The sequence below is a fragment of the Puma concolor genome, chromosome D3 (genome assembly GCF_028749965.1).
Source record: "Puma concolor isolate L17-30 chromosome D3, mPumCon1.1.hap2, whole genome shotgun sequence".
In the NCBI taxonomy this organism is placed as follows: domain Eukaryota; kingdom Metazoa; phylum Chordata; class Mammalia; order Carnivora; family Felidae; genus Puma; species Puma concolor.
Window position 1 is genome coordinate 32832636 of NC_141678.1, and position 21152 is coordinate 32853787.

Here is a 21152-nt window from a genome sequence, read left to right on the forward strand (position 1 = left end):
CGGCAATCAAAAAGAATGAAATCTTGCCATTTGCAACTACGTGGATGGAACTAGAGGGTATCATGCTAAGAGAAATTAGTCAGAGAAAGACAAATATCATATGACTTCATTCATATGAGGACTTTAAGACCCAGAACAGACCCAGAACAGATGAACATAAGGGAAGGGAAGCAAAAATAATGTAAAAACAGGGAGGGGAACAAAACATAAGAGACTCATAAATATGGAGAACAAACAGAGGGTTACAGGAGGGGGTGTGGGCGGGGGGATGGGCTAAATGGGTAAGGGGCATCAAGGAATCTACCCCTGAAATCATTGTTACTCTATATGCTAACTAATTTGGATGTAAATTAAAAAAATTAAAAAACCCGAATGTAAGCATACTAAATAAATAGATAAATAAATAAAATGAATTAGGAAAAAAATAATATTTCCACATTTTATCTTATTTAGAAATGATCCAAATACTCAACAAATATCTATCATTTAACTTAACCTAGTATAACTCTAAGGTTTTAAGTTACCAGAAAGATTTTGGAAGTTATTTTCAAGCAGACATATTATAAAATGGAAGTATTGTTGAAGGATTCATTTATAAACTTTTATACCACTTACATCTATTTAATTCATATGTTCCTAATGATAATTTTTGGACTGCTCATGAAAATCGTATGAGACATTAGTAAGCTAGCCATCATCTTAAGTAATTTTGGTGTTGTTGACAAATTGTGTAACATATGCTTGTTTGGCAAGCATCAAAAGTCACAGAAGTAAAAAAAAAAAAAAAAAAAAAAAAAAAGAGGTTAGACTGGGAGAGAGCCAAAGCATAAGGAGACTCTTAAAAACTGAGAACAAACTGAGGGTTGATGGGGGGTGGGAGGGAGGGGAGGGTAGGTGATGGGTATTGAAGAGGGCATCTTTTGGGATGAGCACTGGGTGTTGTATGGAAACCAATTTGTCAATAAATTTCATATATTAAAAAAAAAAGTCACAGAAGTAAAGAACCAAAAATTTAAACATATGACTTCCTTTTTTTTTTTAATTGCTGTGTTTGACATACATCAGACAATTAATTTGCTCTACTTTTTATTCTTAGGATAAATTGTAATTTTATGATCTTGTTAAAAGATGAAGTGAGGCATATTAAAAATTTTAAGAGTTTATTTGATATGGAAGCAACCTATGTCCATCAATAGATGAATGGATAAAGTAGATGTGGCATATATTTACGATGGAATATTATTCAGCTGTGAAAAAAAAGAATGAGATCTTGCCATTTGCAACGACATGGATAGACCCAGGGGATATTACGCTAAGTGAAAGAAGTCAGACAGAGAAAGACAGATACCGTATGATTTCACTTATATGTGGAATCTAGAAAACAAACAAACAAACAACCCAGAAACAGATCCGTAAATACAGAGAACAAACTGATGGTTGCCAGAGGGAAGGGGGTGGAGCAGGGGTAGCATGGTTGAAGGGGTGTGGGAGATACTGGCTTCCAGGTATGGAATGAATAAGTAATGGGGGAATGAAAGGTACAGCACAGGGAATATAGCCAATGGTAGTGTAATATGTTGTCTGGTGAAAGATGGCAGCTCCACTCGCAGTGAGTATAGCATAATGTATATAGAGTTGTTGAATCACTATGTTGTACACCTGAACCTATTGTAATGTTGTGTGATGACTCCACCTCAACAAAAAAAAGAAAAGAGTTTATTTGAGCAAAAGTCTATTCAGATGGGGAAGCATCAAACTGGAAGGGGTTAGAAGGCACTCTATGGACAGGAGCCTGGGGAAAGACTCAGAGAAGGTGTGGAAACCAAGTCAGAAAATCACTGATTGTTTACAGCGTAAAGTCTAGTTGGCTGTTGGTGCTTGGTTGTCCTTAGGTTTCAAATTCACAACCTTGAGCTATTTATAGACCTTGGTTTTAGTTTGCTTAGGTGAGCTGCCAAGAGCATTAGAGTCATTTCAGTGTGATGGCCTCCTTGTTTCATGAATTCAACAATCTTAAATATCTAGTAGAAATAACTTAAGCTTATTTGAGTAGTAAACCCAAGTAGAATATAAACACATGCCTGCATTATCCTAAATGCTGACGACTCTGAAGACATGCCTGTTTTCATTAAACCAGTAATATTAAATTAGCCCCATTTTCCAAAGATGATTCCAGTTCATGTGAACTTAAAAGGTACTTGGATTAGTTCCAATTTTTCTGAAAGTTTTAGCAATATCTAATTGGTGTAAGTGCTTGTGTTTTTCTAAGCCAATTAAAATAGATCTCTTATATGGGATTTTAGATTAATTCTGGCAATACCCTCTGGAGGGAGAAAATGCCACACACACACATCGTACATACATAGACACAAACATGCAGACAGACACAAGAATCTTAAAGCTTGCGTCCTAAAATTTTAGCCGTGAGTCAGGCCAACATAGCATTCAAACCCCACAGGTTTATATAAAATGGCTGGATCCAAACTGTGTTTCTGGCAGGTGGAACAGGTTTAGGCTACCTGCTCAATGAAGCCTACCAATATTTGGGGGGAAGACTTTCATTTGCCCTGATATGTAATGATAGAGGCTGTGGACTGAATTTTAGGCAAGAGCTCTTTTGGAAACACCAACAGATTGAGGATTTTAAAAGCTCATCTGAGTGGATAAAATATCTAGTTCATTTTTGGGAAGTTAGAGTAAGGAGCCCTTCAGTTGAGGGACCAACAGTAACCTCCTTGGAAGTTTCCATTTCAGAGAGGTTTCTTGGCTTCTTGAAACAACAGTTCCTATCATCAGAGGTTTGGGGCAACTGTTACTTAAAAAGTTCCCCCCTTTTGTTTTTTTCTTAGGTGCAGAACAGTTCCATTTCCAATGTCCTGACCTTTCACAGTATCTGCAAGAGTCTTCAGATGAACAAGGGAGATGTGGGACTTGGTAAGAAGGATGTCTGGGCTTTGAATTACTTCTAGGGTGTCACTTTCCGTCTTTGTAAAGATTCGATTAGTAAGATGGGGTCAGTTGTTTTTAATTCCTCAAAGAATTCGGTCACCTCAATGATAATAGCAAGGGGGTGACTCTCATCCAACTACATCGTTTTGAATTTGTTTCTTTATTTCAGAAAGATTTCCGACTAAGATGAAAATCTGAGGATTCCCAAATTCCAGATTTATAGCTATGTGCCTTTGGGATGTTTTTAAGTCATTCCACAAAGGCTAGAGTTTGTTTTCTTTTCCTCTGAGTACATAGTTCCATTTTAGCCCAGTTATTCATAGGTGAGGAGGCCTTAAAAACAGCTCCTCTTGGGCCCTGAATGCTGGCCTCCAATTGGGCAACTTCTGACCACAGACTCTTAAAAAAATCCTTTCAAATATATTATTATCAGGTTTGGTGAAGACAAACGTTGAATTTTCCTGGCAGTATCGACCCTCCCACTTTGTTTCTTTCCAAAGGTATACCTATTACAAATGTGACTCAAAACCAAAGTCAATAATTTTGCCTTTTTATAGCTTAACCAGGGACCCAAGAGGATTTCCAAAGCGGGTGCAAAAGACTCAGCTACCATGATCTAGAGCTACTCCCAAAGGCAGCCAGAAGAAAGAAAGACTTGGGGCGCTTGGGTGGCTCAGTTGGTTATGTTTCCTACTTCAGCTCAGGTCATGATCTCACGTGGGGTTCATGGGTTTGAGCCCCACATCGGGCTCGTGCTGACAGCTCAGAGCCTGGAGACTGCTTCGGATTCTATGTCTCCCTCTCTCTCTGCCCCTCCCCTGCTCACGCTCTGTCTTTCTCAAAAATAAATAAACATTTTAAAAAATTAAAAAAGAAAGAAAGAAAGACTTAAGTGAGCTTCCTGATCTCTGGCAATAGTCAGTAGGATATCAGCAACAGTGGAGTGCAGCCCACATCTCTGTGTGGTCAACTACAAGTTCTTGGGGTTCCCCAGCCTGAAGGTTGGCTGTTTGCAGATGCAGGTCTGACAGCCTGACACAAAATGGACAATAAGGAAAGCAATGGCTGTCCTTAGAAGAGCAAGGATCAATAACCAAAGAGTTCTCAAAACCAAGAGTCACCCAAGAGTAATACCCAAAGAACTGGTTCTTCCAAGTGTTTCCTCCTGCTAATCCAAATATAGATAAAGAGGGGCTCTTGCTGTCCTCATTTGATCAGAAATCTGTGAGGCTGACTTGGTATGAATTTTTACTTTTTGCCAGCTTTGTCAGACATCCTGAGTTCTCAGCTACAACCTCTAAAATGATTGAGGTGTCCCACCTGTCCTTTGTGATAGTCAAAACTCTAGTGGAGTAAAGAAAAAACAAAAACAAAAACAAAACAAAAAAACCAAAAACCAAAAAACCAAAAAACAACCATCTTTTTCTTCTATTCTCTGAGGTTCGGTGAGTGGGGCCTGTGAATTAAAGCTATGAGACAGAGTAACAAGAAAAAAGTTTATTTTGCAGGCACACAGCGCCTTCTCAGAAAAGAAGTAAAAACTCGGAGAAGCAGTTAGGCCTGGGGCTTGTATGTCATTTTAAAAAAGGATGATAATTGTGGGGTAGACACTAGACAAAGCAAACTGGGGATTTGGTAAATTGTGGGAAGATGACTAGGAGAAGTATATACTAGTAAGGTTTGTTAGGCAGTCTCAGGTGACTTGTCTTCCAGTACAGGAGAAGGGGACATCTTTAAAAATGGAAATTTCCATTATGAATGGAAGTGAAAGGTATGCCCTGCTTTTAGTCAGATGGGGTGTGGTGGTGTAGACTCTTGCCGTGTTTGTTGTTTCTCAGTGCCTTCAAGGTAAAAATAATCATTATGCCAAAGTGGCATGTTCTGGTCTCCTTCACAAGTTTCCATAGCGAAGAGGTTGGGGGCAGGTTCCCCCAAATGTATCCCTTTCGCCTGTGGACTATCTTGGGCTGAAGGTGATGGAGACCCTGTGGGCTCAAGAGAAACTTTTGCCCCTCCCTTAACTATGTAGAAGAATCTCAGTTGGGGCTCTTTCCAAGAATAAGAATTCTTACCAGAGATAAACTTTATCTGAGTGACCCACGTGTATGGTGAGGCAAAGGTATGTGAATTGCATGCCTTCCCTCTGAAGTCCCAGACCCTTACTGCTTTCTTCTTAGTTCAGGATGATATATATACCTCATTTGGAATTTCCATGTCTGTGTGGATTCCCAGGACATATGACATTAAGTTTGACTTTCTTCTGTTAACCTGTCTCATGTCAATTTGATTCTTAGTCCAGCTAGAGAGACCTTGAAGGGGGCAGGATATTCTTCCTCCCCGACAGTGGGGTACACACCCCCAGCATGGCTGATTCCAAGTGATGTTACCAGTGTGATGTCACCGCTTGTGGATTTTGGAACAGCGCACATGGCTTCTGCATACCCCTGTCTGTATCTCCTTTCTTCCACACCAAGAGTCCTGGTATCAGGGGCACAGGGCCTGATATATTAGAATATCCCACAGTTATTAAGTTGCCTTATCCCCTGTTATACATGCAAAAGTGTTAGAGTAACACCATAAATACCTTTGTTAGCAATATGCTTACTGAAAACAGCAATTTGTTTTTGCATTGTGCTCTCCATTCTTCTATTTTAAAAAAAAAAAAAGTTGTTCTACATCTATTTTGTCAGGGTGCATAGCTATTACATACCATACTCTCTCTTTTAACCAGAACTTGGTCTGCGTTCAAAAGGAACTGTATCTCCGATGTTCACCATCAATGCTTTTACATCAATGTCTCTCCCTCGTCCCTTCAATTGTCCAAAGCTTGTTTTCTGGAAGAAATCATGGGAACTCAATTCTCTGAATTCTTGCATGTTGATAACAGTTGTCCATGACTCTAACACTTGAAATTCCATTTTGCTGCATATAAAAATCCTTGGTCACATTTTCTTTCCTCATGAAATCAGAGTAGGTATACTCTGTTTTCTCCTGTCAAAGTCGGACGATAATCTTGTCAGGGAGCAAGAACTCCTGTCCCCTTCAAGGTCTTTTTAGCTGGACTAAGAATCAAATTGACATGGGACAGATCCACAGGGGAGAATCAAATGTAACAGTGTACTTAACGGGGAATCCACAGAAACACGGAGATTCCAAAGACACTCAGAATGAGGCGTGAATGTGTCCCTCAAGGGGGTAGCGGTCCGGGACTTCAGGGGAAGACATACAGTCCTCAGGAATAATGTAAAAGAGTAAATGCTTGGTAAACAAATGTTTGCTGAGCCACTCGGACACATGGGACATAGAGGACTTTGGTCAACAGGTCTTGCTAGGCTCCTTCTTGTCAACCACACCCAGTAGTATAATGTGGTGATCTGTGGTGATAGCTCCCTTCCCAGAACAGGTCCTCGAATTCTTTTTAGGCACTTGTGGGGGAAGTAAAGAGCTTTTTTTTTTTTTTTTTTTTTTTTTTTTTTTTTATGTATCTGCTGGGTTTTGATTGCTTTTTCGACTCACAATAATGTTCGTGCCAAAGTAGCCCATCTTGGGGTGGCCTGCCCTAGTTCCTACAATATCAATATTTTTCCCTCATAAATCACTTTTTGCCTAGATGCCCAAATATATTTTCTTAGCATTTTTCTTTAAAAATCTCATCATCTTACTGGAATGTGTCTTAATGCTGAACATTCTGAATTAATATTCTCAGGTACATAGGGAGTGCTTTCAATATGCTTCAAATATTTTTTGAAAAGTGCATTTTTTATTTCAGAAAAACCTTCTTGAATTACAGGTTTTAGAATTGTTCTCTGCTATTACTTCTCATCTTTAGGGACTCCTGTTATCTGTAAGATATTCTTGCCTATCCTCCATATTTGTCATATTCTTTGAAGCTCATTTTACCTTTCCTCCATTTCTTTTTGATTTTAAGATCATTGTTTATTTCCTTTCACGGTCCTTTTGGTTTCTGTTTCTTCATTTTTCTTCTCTTATTTCCAATTCTTTCCTGAGTTGTTACTTCATTTCTGAGTTTCCCTAGTCCTGATTTAGTCTGCCTTCATTCTCTTGATGTCTTTAGCTTGTTTTGAAATCATAGGCTCTGGCTCGGGTGTGTTTTGTGGGCATGTCTTTGTGGCGTGCTTTTGTTGTCTGTAGGGATGTTACTCTACTTCTTGCTCAATTTTCTTCTGACGATAACTTTGATAGTTTTCAACCATGATTCTTTAAAAAAATTTTTTTTAAGTTTATTTATTTTGAGAGAGAGAGGACAAGTGGGGTAGGAGCAGAGAGAGAGGGGAGAGAATCCCAAGCAGGCTCCGCACTGTCAGCACAGAGCCTGATGCAGGGCTCGAACTCACAAATGGTGAGATCATGACCTGAGCCTAAATCAAGAGTCCGACACTTAACGGACTAAACCACCCAGGCTCCCCAACCATGATTCTTTTCTAATGCACATTCTTACGTGAATTTACTTCTCCTCGGCATCCAAAAGGAGCGCTTTTGCCAGTTCACTTAACAATGCCTTCTGTTTTTTGTGAGTATGTTAAAATATGCAAGCTTGCCTACTGAAATTTCTCTTTTCCTTCTTTTCTCTGTCTTTTCTCTTTTCCACATTTCTCTTGTCCTTGTCCTGCAAAATTCTTATTGCATCCTAGGAGTTTCCACCCCATGGAGGGTCTTATCTTTATCCCTGTGGAGAAGGAAGGATTGTTCTAACCCTTCAGGTCTATTCGTGGGCTCCTTGCATTTACTGCTATTGGATGGATGACCTTCCTATTTTTTGATGATGTTCTTTCCATAGGGGAAACTCAATGCTGTTTCAGGTTTCCTCTTTTTTTTTTTTTTTAATGTTTATTTATTTTTGAGAGGGAAACAAAGAGACAGAGAACGAGCAGGGGAGCGGCAGAGAGACAGGAAGAGAGAAAATTTGAAGCAGGCTCCAGGCTCTGAACTGTCGGCACAGAGCCCGACGCGGGGCTCAAACCCATGAACAATGAGATCATGACACCTAACTGGCTGAGCCACCCAGGCACCCCAGGGTTTCTCTATCTTTAGGTCCATTAGACGTTTTATTGTTCCCCTGTTTCTGCTCACACGTACTCTGATAGCACCAAATCTTGCAGCTATGCTGTGATTCATCCTCACTGCCTTTACATTTTGGGGTCTGTGGGGATACCTTGTCAACTAATTTTGTCCCAAGAATTGTCCAGGGCTTTTGGTTTTGTTATCTAGTTACTCAGTCCACTGCACCTAATAGATAAATGGCCCTTGATCCATGTTAAAAAAAAAAAAAAGGGAAATTTTAATGAGTTAGTCTTAATAATTTGCACCCTGGACTCTGACTTGAAATAAACACATCAGGGCAGAACAAATCAGAATAATCCTCCTGGGAAAGCACTAACCAAACTGCTTAAAAGCAAGTTTCCTGAAAAGTAATTAAAGTTCCCTAAACTAGAATCTCTGACAATAAATAACATATCTTAATGTTTTCAATTTATCCAATATATGGTAGTTGCCCCCCTTATCTGAATTTTGCTTTCGGTTACCTGTGGTCAACCATGGTTTAGAAGCAGATAATCTTCCTTCTGATGTATGATCAGAAGGTCAAAAGTAGCCTAATTCTGCATCACATGCCTACGTTACTCACTTCATCTTATCACGTAGGCATGTTATCATCTCACATCATTATAAGAAGAAAGATGAGTACAGTGTGATAAGATATTTTGAGAGAGAGAGACCACATTCACATAACTTTTATTATAGTATAACATTATAATTGTTCTATTTTATTATTAGTTGTTGCTATTAATCTCATACTGTGCCTAATTTATAAACTAAACTTTATCATAGGTATGTATGTATGCATAGGAAAAACCAGTATATGTAGAATTCAGAACTATCTGCCATTTTGAGCATCCACTGGGGGTCTTGGAATCTACCCTCCATGGATAAGGGGGCGTTGCTATATTTTTACTGGGAATTAGTTATGTGTTGTATATTGTTATAAGCTATTCTAGATAGGAATAGGTATGAAACATAGCCCCTCTCCTCAAGGAGTTTCTAATTTAGTTAGGATTATATTGGATACCTGAAGTAGGAAGGTGATTTGTAAACTGCAGTGCTATAAACCATGTCAGTCATTTAACCTCTTGCTGCAGGGGTCTCATGTGAAAACTCCCCTTCTCCATTGTTCTCTGTAATTTATGAAGATCACATTGCATGCACTACTTGGAGGGAAGGAAAAATGGATAGACCAGGTTGTTGTTGTTTTTGACCTTTATAACCTAAAACAGAACCCTGAAGAAGAGCAGAATTTGCCACCTCAAAATGTCTGTTCGGCTTAAAGATTGTTGTTTTGAGCTAAAGGCAATGAAAACTGATCAGATTCAAGAAAAGCCCTTTACTGCCTCCTCAGTTGCCTAAACTTACATTGGAAAGGGGGGCCTGTATCAGGGAGAGAGTTATTACCTTTTTACCTAAGAAACTTATGTATATAATAGGTCAACCATTGTTTTCTAAACATCTCCTCTTGCCTTCCTGTGAATGGCCTTCCTTGCCTTTGCAACCCCAGCCCCCAACCCCTTTCGTTAGTTCAGGATGCTATATAAGCCTCAGTAACCTGGCTGCGGGCTGCGGCTGCCTTTTGGAATACACACACACACACACACACACACACACACACACACACACACACACACATATACATTATATATACACATATATATATACATATATATACATATATACATATGCATATATATACATATATACATATATATATATACATATACATATATATATGTATATATGTATGTTTTTTATTTGTTAGTTTGTTTTTTTGAGTAGACTTCATGCCCAGCATGGAGCCCAACGTGGAGCTTGAACTGACGACTCTGAAATCAAGACCTGAGCTGAGATCAAGAGTCAGATGCTTAACTGATTGAGCCACCCAGGTGCCCCTGGATCTTATATTTTTATGGGGCTTTTGTAAATACTGTTAAAAAGAAACCACAAGCCCAAAATGGAGTCACTTGTGCTAGGCCATGTCACCAAACCAGGGCTTAATACGTAACCTAATTGTGGCTGCAACCTCCACCAGAAATGTAGTCTTAACTGAGCAGTCAGGAATTTTGTGGTCAGCATCAATAAGGTAATGTGGCACATAGGCCCTCTCTGCCCCCAAAGAAAGATGAGGTATCCCACCTAATAAGACCCTTTTGTCCCCAAATGAAGGTGACCTCACTTGAAATAATTTTTTTTCCTGTTTATGACTTATTTGTCCTGCCTTTAAAAACTTTCCCTTTCTGTAGCCCTTTGGAGCTCTCCTCTCCTTGCTAGATGGGCTGTCGGTGATTCATGAATTCATGAATGAAGCCAATTAGATCTTTAAAATTTCCTCAGTTGAATTTTTGTTATTTAATAGTAAAAAGTGTGTGTGTGTGTGTGTGTGTGTGTGTGTGTGTGTGTGTGTGTGTAAGTAGGCTCCATGTCTAGTGTGGGGCCTGAACCCATGACTCTGGATCGAGTCACATGTTCTACTGACTGAGCCAGCCAGGCGCCCTGAAATTTGTTTGTTTTTACCTGTTAATCTGTTCTTATCAATTTGATTCGACCAGTTAAAGAACCTACAATACAGGAAGGGAAAATGTTTCCATCCCCCAAAGGATGTTTACCTTAAGAAAAAAATCGCAATGGTCAAAGAACCAAATCTAAGTCGCAAATGGATAACCGAGGTAGGAAATGGCTCCTTTAAGTTCTTTTACCATCTTGAGCAAGAACTCAATGTGTCAAATCAAGATTGATAAACCAGATAAACTGAGAATAGTAATTTACATGCAAACAATTCTCTCATTTATAAAATTGTTAGTGAGCTCTCATTCTGCTTTTGTGTTCGATTTGCTTTTTTGCTGTTTGCATACTTGTATCTCCCCCTCTCCCTCCCTCCCCCTCCCCCAGCCCTTCACAGCTTGGTTTTGGTGCCTTTTTAAAAATTTTCCTGGTGATTGTCTATAGAGTTCAGTACTGTGTATAGCCGAGTCAGGAATCTGCTCTGTCAGATATCCTGGGACTCTCTGGACTTTGGCTCTTCTCTTGAAATGAGGGTAGAATATCATGTAGGGCAGATAGAACACTACATTGTCCCCCAACATGACTCCCAGTGTATACATCCTGTTGAATCTTCCCTTTGAGTGAAGGTGGGACCTATGAATGTGGCAGAGTACCACTCTTGTGAGTAGGGTGTGATACATGGTAACAGTGAAGTGTAAAGGTATTTAAGGTCCCTAACAAGTTGACATTAAGTCAATCAAAAGAGAGATTATTTTAGGTGGGCCTGATTTATCATGGGACTCCTTTGGGTCTAGAGAAGAAACAGAAGAAGTCAGATAGATTTGAACCAACAGCAGCAGATGTTGGCCTTGAAGAAGCAACTGCCATGCTGTGGGAAGTGCTATGGGGCAGGCACAGCGGGAGGTCCTGGGAGCTGAGAGCTTGGTCCTATAATCACATGGAGCTGAATTCTCCCAGCAACCATGAACTGGAGGAACTCGAAACAGAATGTTGTAAATTGCTCAGTTTGTGGTAACTTGTTACCCAGCTATAGAAAGCGAATACACAAAAGTCCTTCTGCTGAATGTCAGGATTCATACTGTCTCTCCCCTCAGCTTTGTCTCTGTCTCACAGCACAATCCCTAGAATAATCTGTGAAAATTTAGCCCCTAGGAACAGAAAGTCTCAATGCATGTCTGTTGCATTGCATGGGTGAATGAAGGCAAGAATGCAAATAGCTGGATACTCCGGAGTTTCTGCTTCATGTGTTTCACTTTTCTCCAAGGTGTTCATGCACAGGATGCAAGTAAATATTTTTCTATAGGGCAATTATGGTTAAAGTGCCAGAATGATTGCTCAACTATGTCCCTGAGGCTGTCTGGTCCTGGACTTTTGTTTGTTGGGAATTTTTTGATTACTGATTCAATTTCTTTGCTGGTAATTGACCTATTCACATTTTCACTTTCTTCCTGATTTACTTTTGGGAGTGTATATGCTTTTAGGAATTTACCCATTTCTTCTAGGTTGTCCAAGTTGTTGGCATATAATTTATCATAATGTTCTTTTATAATCCTTTGTATTTCTGTGATGTCAGTTGTTATTTCTCCTCTTTCATTCCTGACTTTACTTGAGTCTTCTTCTCTTTTTTTTTCTTTCTTTCTTTCTTTCTTTCTTTCTTTCTTTCTTTCTTTCTTTCTTTCTTTCTTTTTTTATGAGTCTGGTTAAAGGTTATCAATTTGTTGATCTTTTCAAAGAAGCAGCTCCTGGTTTCATCTGTTCTATTGTTCTATGTGGAACAATCTGTCCTATTGTTTTTTAGTTTCTGCTAACTTTCTGTTCTAATCTATTATTTCCTTCCTTCTACCGGTTTTGTTTTTGTTTTTCTTCTTTTTCTAGCCCTGCTAGATACCAGGTTAGGTTGTTTGAGATTTTTCTTGCTTCTTGAGGTAGGTCTGCATTGCTATAATCTTCTCTCTTAAAAAGCTTTTGCTGCAGCCCAAAGATTTTGGACCATCGTGTTTTTGTTTTCATTTGTCTCCATATATTGTTTGATTTCTTTTATTTCTTGGTTGACTCATTCATTGTTTAATAGCATGTTATTTAGCCCCCATATATTTGTGGTCTTTCCACATTTTTTCTTGTGGTCGATTTCTAGTTTCATAGCGTTGTGCCTGTAAAAGATGCATGGTATGACTTCAATCTTTTTGAATTTGTTAAGACTTGTTTTGTGACTTAACATGTGATCTATTCTGGAGAATGTATCATGTGTTCTTGAAAAGAATGTGTTATCTGCTGTTTTAGGATGGGATGTTCTGAATATATCTGTTAGATCCATCTGGTCCATTGTGTCATTCAATGCCACTGTTTACTTGTTGATTTTGTGTTTGGATAATCTATCCATTGATGTAAGTGGGGTATTAAATTCCCGTACTATTATTGTATTACTATCAATTACTTCCTTTATGTTTGTTACTAGCTGCTTTATGTATTTGGTTGCTTCCACGTTGAGAGCATAAATACTTATAATTATTACATCTTCTTGTTGAACTGTTCTGTTTATGATTATATAGTGTCCTTCTTTGTCTCTTGTTACAGTCTTTGTTTTAAAGTCTATTTTGTCTGATAATAAGTATTGCTACCCTGGCTTTCTTGTCACTTCCATTTGTATGATAAATGCTTTTCCATCCCTTCACATATTAATTATACTTTTAATGATACTTTTTAAAAGGACATATATAATTCTTTTTCAAATTAAAATGCATCATAATAATTTTGTTAAGTCGGATTCTGTTATGCTTCAGGTATAAATGAAGTACTTTTATTTTTATTTTTTTAAGTTTATTTATTTATTTTGAGAAGGAGACAGAGAGAGTGGATGAGCAGAGGAGGGGCAGAGAGAGAGAGAGAGAGAATCCCAAGCAGACTCTGTACTGTCAATGCATGGAGCCCGACATGGGGCTCAGTCTCACAACTGTGAGATCACGACTTGAGGCAAAATCAAGAGTCAGATGCTTAACTGACTGAGCCACCCGTGCACCCCATGAAGTACTTTTAAAATGTATCATAGTTAGGTCTATGTTTTTTGGACTTAGCAAACATTACAAAAAATTTTAACCATACACAAGAGTGGAGAGAAATATAATGAATGCTTATATTGGTTTTCTATTGCTGCTGTAACAAATCACTATGAATTTAGTGACTTAAGGCTACACAAACTTGTTACTGTTCTGTAGGTCAGTAGTCCACATGAAGTCTCACTGGGCTAATCAGGGTGGTTCTGTGAACGAATCCATTTCCTTGCCTTTTACAGCTTCTAGGGGGCTACATGCCCACATTCCTTGGCTTGTGGCCCCTTCCTTCCTCCATATTCAATATCACTAACAGCAGGTGGAGTCCTTGTTAGGCTGCATCTCTCTGACCCTCCGCTATGCACTGAATGTTTGTGTCCCTCCAAAATTCACATGTTGAAATCCTAATGACCGTGGTGATGGTGTTTAGAGGTGAGGCTTTGGGGAGGTGTCCGGTCCTGAGGGTGGAGGCTTCATGAATGGGATCAGTGTTCTTATAGAAGAGACTTCCTGGGGCTCCCTCACCCCTTCTACCATGTGAGGGCACAGTGAGAAGGTGCCAGTGATGAACCAGGAAGGTGGCTCCCAATTTTCAGCAACCATGCTGGTACCTCAGTCTTATATTTCCAGGGTCCACAAGTTTGAGAAATACATTTGTGTTGTTGATAAGCCACTCGGTATTTTGTGTTTTGTTATAGGACTGACACTCCTGTGTTACCTCCCCTAACTGACACAGCTGTCCTTCCATAGGGAAGGACCCAGTGATTAGACTGGATAACCCAGGCGAACTTCTCACCTCAAAGTCCTTAACCTTAATCACACTTGCAAAGTCCCTTTTCCCATGCAAGGTAACATAGTCACAGGTCCGGAGATTGGGATGTGAAAGTCTCTGGGGGGCCATTGTTCTTCTACCCACTAAGCCATGCACCCCTCTTCTTGCTTCAACATTACCAACATTTTGCCAATGTTGTTTCTTCTCCTACTTCCCTGTTTGCTTTTCAATTTCCTGCAATATTAAAGCAAATTCCAGAAATCTTATAACTTGGCTGTACTTTAGTTTCTCTAACCTTAAAAAAAATTAACCACAATAGCATTATCACAGCAAAATCACCAACAATTCTTTGCACATCCATTCCACGTACAAGTTTCCCAATCTTTAATTCTTTTTTTTGAAAGCTAGTTTGTCCTAATTCTGACCCAAACAAGACCCACATACTTGCTTTGGCTCAATGTGTCTCTCAAGCCTGCTTTATAACAAATTTCCCTCCCCTCCTCTCTCCTTTTTTTTTTTTTCTTTTCCTGATGCTGTTTATTTGTTGAATAAAGAAGGTAGGCCATTTGGGCTGTAAAAATTCCACATTCCGGATCCAGGGAATTGCTTCCTGGTGGTGTCATTTAACCTGTTCGTTTGGTCCTATATTTCTTTAAGCTTGGAGTTAGTTATAGGCTTTACTGGATATATTTACTTTTTTTTTTTCTAGTTAGTGAGAATACTTTAGAGATGACGCTGTGTACTTCTGTTGCATCATGTCGGTGTGCATATGGTGGCAAGTTGTGATGGTAAAATTGTTAACCAGGAGGGGCGCCTGGGTGGCGCAGTCGCTTAAGCGTCCGACTTCAGCCAGGTCACGATCTCGCGGTCCGTGAGTTCGAGCCCCGCGTCAGGCTCTGGGCTGATGGCTCAGAGCCTGGAGCCTGTTTCTGATTCTGTGTCTCCCTCTCTCTCTGCCCCTCCCCCATTCATGCTCTGTCTCTCTCTGTCCCAAAAATAAATAAATGTTGAAAAAAAAATTAAAAAAAAAATTGTTAACCAGGAGGTATTTGAAAATATTACAATATTCAGGGGCAACTGGGTGGCTCAGTCGGTTAAATGTCCAACTTCGGCTCAGGTCATGATCTTGCAATTCGTGGGTTCCAGCCCCGCATCCGGCTCTGCGCTGACAGCTCAGAGCCTGGAGCCTGCTTCGAGTTCTGTGTCTCCCTCTCTCTCTCTCTGCCCCTCCTCTGCTCATACTCTCTCTCTCTCAAAAATAAATAAATGTTAACAGATTTTTTTAAAGAAAATATTACAATATTCTTAATAAATAATAATGTTTCCATTTACTGCTTACTTACCAGATAGCAGGCATTTAGCTGGTTGCTTTCTATACGATTTCTATTATATCTCTGCACATTAAGTATACTCAGCAAAAATATACTAGAATTCGTTGGTTGGGAGACCCTGTGTGTTATTGCTTCGAGCTTCAGTTTTACTTCTTGTAACGTGGGGTAATGGTTCTTGCTCTTAATTTACAAGCTTATTCTGAGGATTATTTGAAGTAATGGATGTGAAGGCCCTTTGAAAAGTAGACCATGCCATGCTATACTGTTATTAACATTAGTTTGAAAAAAATGAAAACTAAGTCCCCAACAGTCGCTCTGATGGCCTCATTTATTCATCACACACTCCCTGAAGGCACTTTGCCAGGCCCTGGAGAAGACGACGGTGAGGGAGACCCAGCGTGGGACTCCGGAGCGCGGTCCAGCGGGGCAGGAGGAGGGAGCGAGCAATCACAGCGCCACCCATCGACGCCGCGCGGAGGTCCGGCGGCTCGGCTTCCCGCCGCAGACAGCTCCCCGGCGCCCGGGGCGCGGAGCTCGCCTCGAGCCGCAGCCGTGCAGACCGGAAGCGAGACCGGGGCCGCCCTGACCCACGAGCGAGGCACCGGGGCCGCCGCAGGGCCGCCCTGACCCGCAACGGCCGGCGCACCCCGCCTCCCCTCACGGGCGCTCGGTGCTCCAAAGGCTTCGCGGCCGCCGCGCGCCCCTCGCCTTCCCGGACGTTGTTCTGGGGGTTCCAGGGAAGCTGCAGCACTAAGGACTCACGGGGAGAGAAAAGTCTAGAAGACATTAAGGATGGCGCAAAGGACCGAGTCGTTGCGGAAGATGCGACCAACTGTTGGGTTTTGCTTCTTTGCACCGACTGTTTAGGAACGCCGTGAGCCGCTGGGCCGAGCCGCTACCAGCTGGTCTGTCCGCACCGCCCGAAGAGTGCCGGGAGCCCGCGTTCCAGAACGCCGGCCCCCGGCGGGGGCGCGGCTGGGGGCGTGCCAGGGGCGGGGCTAGGGCGGGCCTCTCCATGGCGACTGTGCGTTTCCCCGCCCGCCCGAGGCCGGCGGGGCGGGGTTCCAGGGCCGACCCGGACCCGCCGGGCCATCCGCGCGGAAACTGGAAGCTGGCGGGGATGGTCGGCGGGCTCCAGGACAGGTGAAGTGATGGGGGTCCGGCTTTCCCGGAAGCCTTTGCTTTCTGATCCGCCTCCCTTGTTGCTCTCCGCCCACAGCAAGCAAGATTTTCCAGGAATTCTTATGACCGTGTTATATAATATTTAGGCTTCTAGGTTAATTGCTATTTCTTGTTACTGCAAACTGGAACCTCCTTGCCTTTTTAGCATTGCAAGTTAGCCTATTGAAAAAACGGTATTCTGGGAATTAGTCATTCTTTGCTGGCGAATCACGATTACTTAAGGCCCCTGTATTACATCCTAGGGGCCTCTCTCTAGTTTACCTATGTAGACTGACAAAAAAAAAAAATACGTCTTATTAAAAAAATACCATTTAAGATGGAACATTTAACATGCAAATAGTCATTGATGACACTGTGGTAATATGCTTAAGATAATAGGCAAGTAAGAGAAAAAAACTACAGGTCAGTGCATGTTAAACATGTTTTAATGTTGTTTTTGGGTGGAGGGAATTTAGATATTTAATGATAGCTTTGAAGTTAAAAGTCAACGGATAAAATATTTTGTTCCCAGTTGCGGATTGCAGCTACTGTTCTTATGTGTTGGGCAATGTAGAACAATGTTGCAATATGAACAATATAGAACAATGTTGTAATAATGTAGAGTAATCTTAATATTTTATGCTATAATTTAAAAGAGCTATTCTAGAACAATAACATGTCAGTCATTTCTGTTTAGTGTGTGGTTTTCAGGTTATTTTTGTGTTGTAACGGCCAATCAGCTTCCTTCTCCTTGTGCCACAGGGCAGCAGTCACTGCCCTCTGGGAATTGATGCATCTTCCACTTTAATTAAATAGCTAAACGAATGAAAGATTCTTCAGTAACACACACATTTTGTTTTATTTCAGGTAGAGGTGCTCTGATTTGGGGGAACACAAGCCAACTTAGAGCCTTCATACCAGTCTCATCTACCAGTTGTATCCTTTAAAAGGTGAGAAGGTGACTTAGTGATACTCCCTTGAACACAGGCTCCCAAGACTTCTTTTTAAATATAAAAGTAGTGGCTTTATGGGGTGCCTGGGTGGTTCAGTCGGTTAAGCGTCCCAACTTCAGCTCAGGTCATGATCTCATGGTTTGTGGGTTTGAGTACTGCATCCGGCTCTGTGCTGGCAGCTCAGAGCCTGGAGCCTGCTTCAGATTCTGTGTCTCCCTCTCTCTCTGCCCGGCCCCTGCTCGCACTCTGTCTCTCTCAAAAACAGATAAACATTTAAAAAAATTTAAATATAAAAGTAGTGGATTTAGATCCAAAAGGAAGCCTTTGCTCTAGGACATTGTTAGCTTGTAGGGTCTTGTGTGTGTGTTTTGTGTTTGTGTGCTGCTTCCTTTTTAAAGAAAATTGTGGCAAAACCTGCATAACGTAAAACTTAACCATTTTAACCGTTGTAAAGTGTACAGTTCGGTGACGTTTAGTACATTCACATTATTCTTCAACCATCACCACTATCCATTTCCAGAACTTTTTCTTTTTCCCAAATTGAAACCCTGTAAATAATGACTGCTCATTTCCCCCCTCACCCACCCTGACCCCTGGCCACCACCGTTTTACTTTGTCTCTATGAACTGTCTACTCTAGTCCCTTATGTAAGCGGAAGCATATAGTGTTTGTCATTCTGTGTCTGGTTTATTTCACTTAGTATAATGTCTTCAGGGTTCACCGTGCTGTATCATGTATCAGAATATCATTACTTTAAATTAAAAAAAATTTAATTGTGGTAAAATATACATAAAATTTACTATCTTGCCAACTTTTCATAGACTTTTTTTTTTTAAAGAGCAGTTTTAGGTTCACAGCAAAACTGAGCAGAAAGTAGAGAGTTCCCATATACCCCTGCCCCCACATAGCACAACCTCCCCCATTATCATCATTCTCCACCAGAGTCATACATCTGTTACAATTGATGAATCTACACTGACATATCAAAATCACCCAAAGTCCATAGTTCACATTAAGTCTGCTCTTGGTGATGTACATCTAAGGGTTTTAACAATGTATAGTGATATTATATCCACGTACTAAATATCCACGTATAAAAATATCCAAGAGTATTTTTACTGCCCTAAATATCCCCTGTTCCCCGCCTGTTCATCCCTCCCTTCCTTCCCCTAAGGTCCCTGGCAATCACTGATCTTTTATGGTATCCATAGTTTTGTCTTTTCCAGAATGGCATATAGAAAGAATCATATAGTATGTAGCCTTTTCAGACTGATTTCTTTTGGTTAGTAATATGCATTGAAGGTTCCTTCATGCCTTTTCATGGCATGACAGCTCATTTCTTTTTCGCACTGAATAATATTCCATTGTGTGAATGTACCACAGTTTACTTATCCATTCATCTATTGAAGGACATCTTGGTTGCTTCAGAGTTTTGGCAGTTAGGAAAACAGCTGCTGTAAATGTTTGTGTGCAGGTTTTTGTGTGGATGTAAGTTTTCAACTCATTTGGGTAAGATAACAAGCAGCACGATTGCTGGATCACAGGGTGAGAGTATATTTAGTTTTGTAAGAAACTGCCGAACAGTCTTCCAAAGTAGCTGTACCCTTGTGTATTCCCACTAATAATGAAGGAGATGGTCTGTTACTCCACATCCTCGCCAGCATTTGGTGTGGCCAGTGTTCTGGATTTTGGTGACTCTAATTTGTGTGTGTGTCTAATAGGTGTGTATCTTGTTCTTGTTTTAATTTGCATTTCTTTAATGACCTATGATGTGGAGCTTTTCATATACTTATTTGCCATTATACTTCTTTGGTGAGCTGTCCTTGAAGGTCTTCGGCCCATTTTAAATTTATTTTCAATTATTAATTTTTCATTTTCCCCCCAGCTATATTGAAATATAATTGACAAGTAAAATTGTACATATTTAAAATGTATGATGTGATGATTTGAGATATGTCCCTATAGTGAAGTGGTTATCACAGTCTACACAACCATCAACTAAAACATCCATCCAATCACATGGTTATTTTTGTTTGTGGTGTGTGATGAGAATGCGTAAGATCTATTGTGTTACTTTTGCCCACTTTCTAACTGGGCTGTTTCTTTTCTTTTCTTTTTTTTTTTTTTTTTTTAAACGTTTATTTATTTTTGAGACAGAGAGAGACAGAGCATGAACGGGGGAGGGTCAGAGAGAGGGAGACACAGAATCGGAAACAGGTTCCAGGCTCTGAGCGGTCAGCACAGAGCCCGACGCGGGGCTCGAACTCACGGACCGCGAGATCGTGACCCGAGCCGAAGTCGGCCGCCTAACCGACTGAGCCACCCAGGCACCCCTGGGCTGTTTGTTTTCTTATTGAGTTTTAGGAGTTCTTTGTATATGTTTGATAATAGTCCTTTATTAGAAGTGTGTTTTGCAAATATTTTCTTCCAGTCTGAGGCTTGTCTTCTGATGCTTCTGAATCTCTCTGTACTCCATTTTTTTTTTAACGTTTATTTATTTTTGAGACAGAGAGAGACAGAGCATGAACAGGGGAGGGGCAGAGAGAGAGGGAGACACAGAATCCGAAGCAGGCTCCAGGCTCCGAGCTGTCAGCACAGAGCCCGACGCGGGGCTCGAACTCACGGACCGTGAGATCGTGACCTGAGCCGAAGTCGGACACTTAACCGACCGAGCCACCCAGGCGCCCCTCTGTACTCCATTTTTAAGTGTATAGTTCAGTAGGGTTGACATTGTTGTCCAATCTTTAGTGCTTTTCCATCTTGCAAAACGGGATCTACACCCATGAAACAACAACTCCCCGTTTTCCCTTTTCCCAGCCCCTTGGTCACCCCCATTCTACTTTCTGTTTGTATGAATTTGATGACTCTAGTTACCTCTTATAAATGGAATCACATAGTATTTGTCTCTTTGTGACTGGCTCATTTCCCTTAGTATCATGTCCTCAAGATTCATTCATATTGTAGCATGTGTCAGGATTTCTTCCCTTTTAAAGGACTGAGGAATATTCCATTATATATACACACGTGCCACATTTTGTTTGTCCATTGATCAATTGACAGACATTTGGGTTGTTTCCACCTTTTGACTGTTGTGAATAATGCTGCTGTGTACATGGGTGTACAAATATGTGAGTCTCTGCTTTCAGTTCTTTTGAATGTTTACCTGGAAGTGAAATTGTTGGATCATGTAGCAGTTCCATTTTTAATCTTTTGAGGAACCACCACACTGTTTTTTATAGTGGCTGCACCATTTTACATTCCTACTAACAGTACACATGCATTGCAATTTCTCCACATTCTCATCAATGCTTATTATTATTATTATTTTTATAATAACAATCTTGTTTCTCCCCCTCATCCTTTTCTGTTTTGT

General features: G+C 40.6%; 1 protein-coding gene across 11 annotated transcripts in view; it reads left to right on the top strand.

Moving 5' to 3' along the window:
• Positions 1-21152, top strand: part of MPPE1 (metallophosphoesterase 1) — a 56799-nt gene that overhangs the window by 17328 nt on the left and 18319 nt on the right. For 4 of the 11 annotated variants that reach the window (XM_086682433.1, XM_086682434.1, XM_086682431.1 and 1 more), the window contains 2 exons: positions 2850-2934; positions 17694-17776. The exons of 1 other annotated variant lie outside the window; for it this stretch is intronic. The gene's annotated coding sequence lies outside the window, so the exon portion shown is untranslated. Of the gene's footprint in view, positions 1-2849; positions 2935-16230; positions 16809-17693; positions 17777-21152 lie in introns of those variants that run through there. 6 more of the 11 variants (XM_086682430.1, XM_025931343.2, XM_086682440.1 and 3 more) reach the window with 2 other exon arrangements.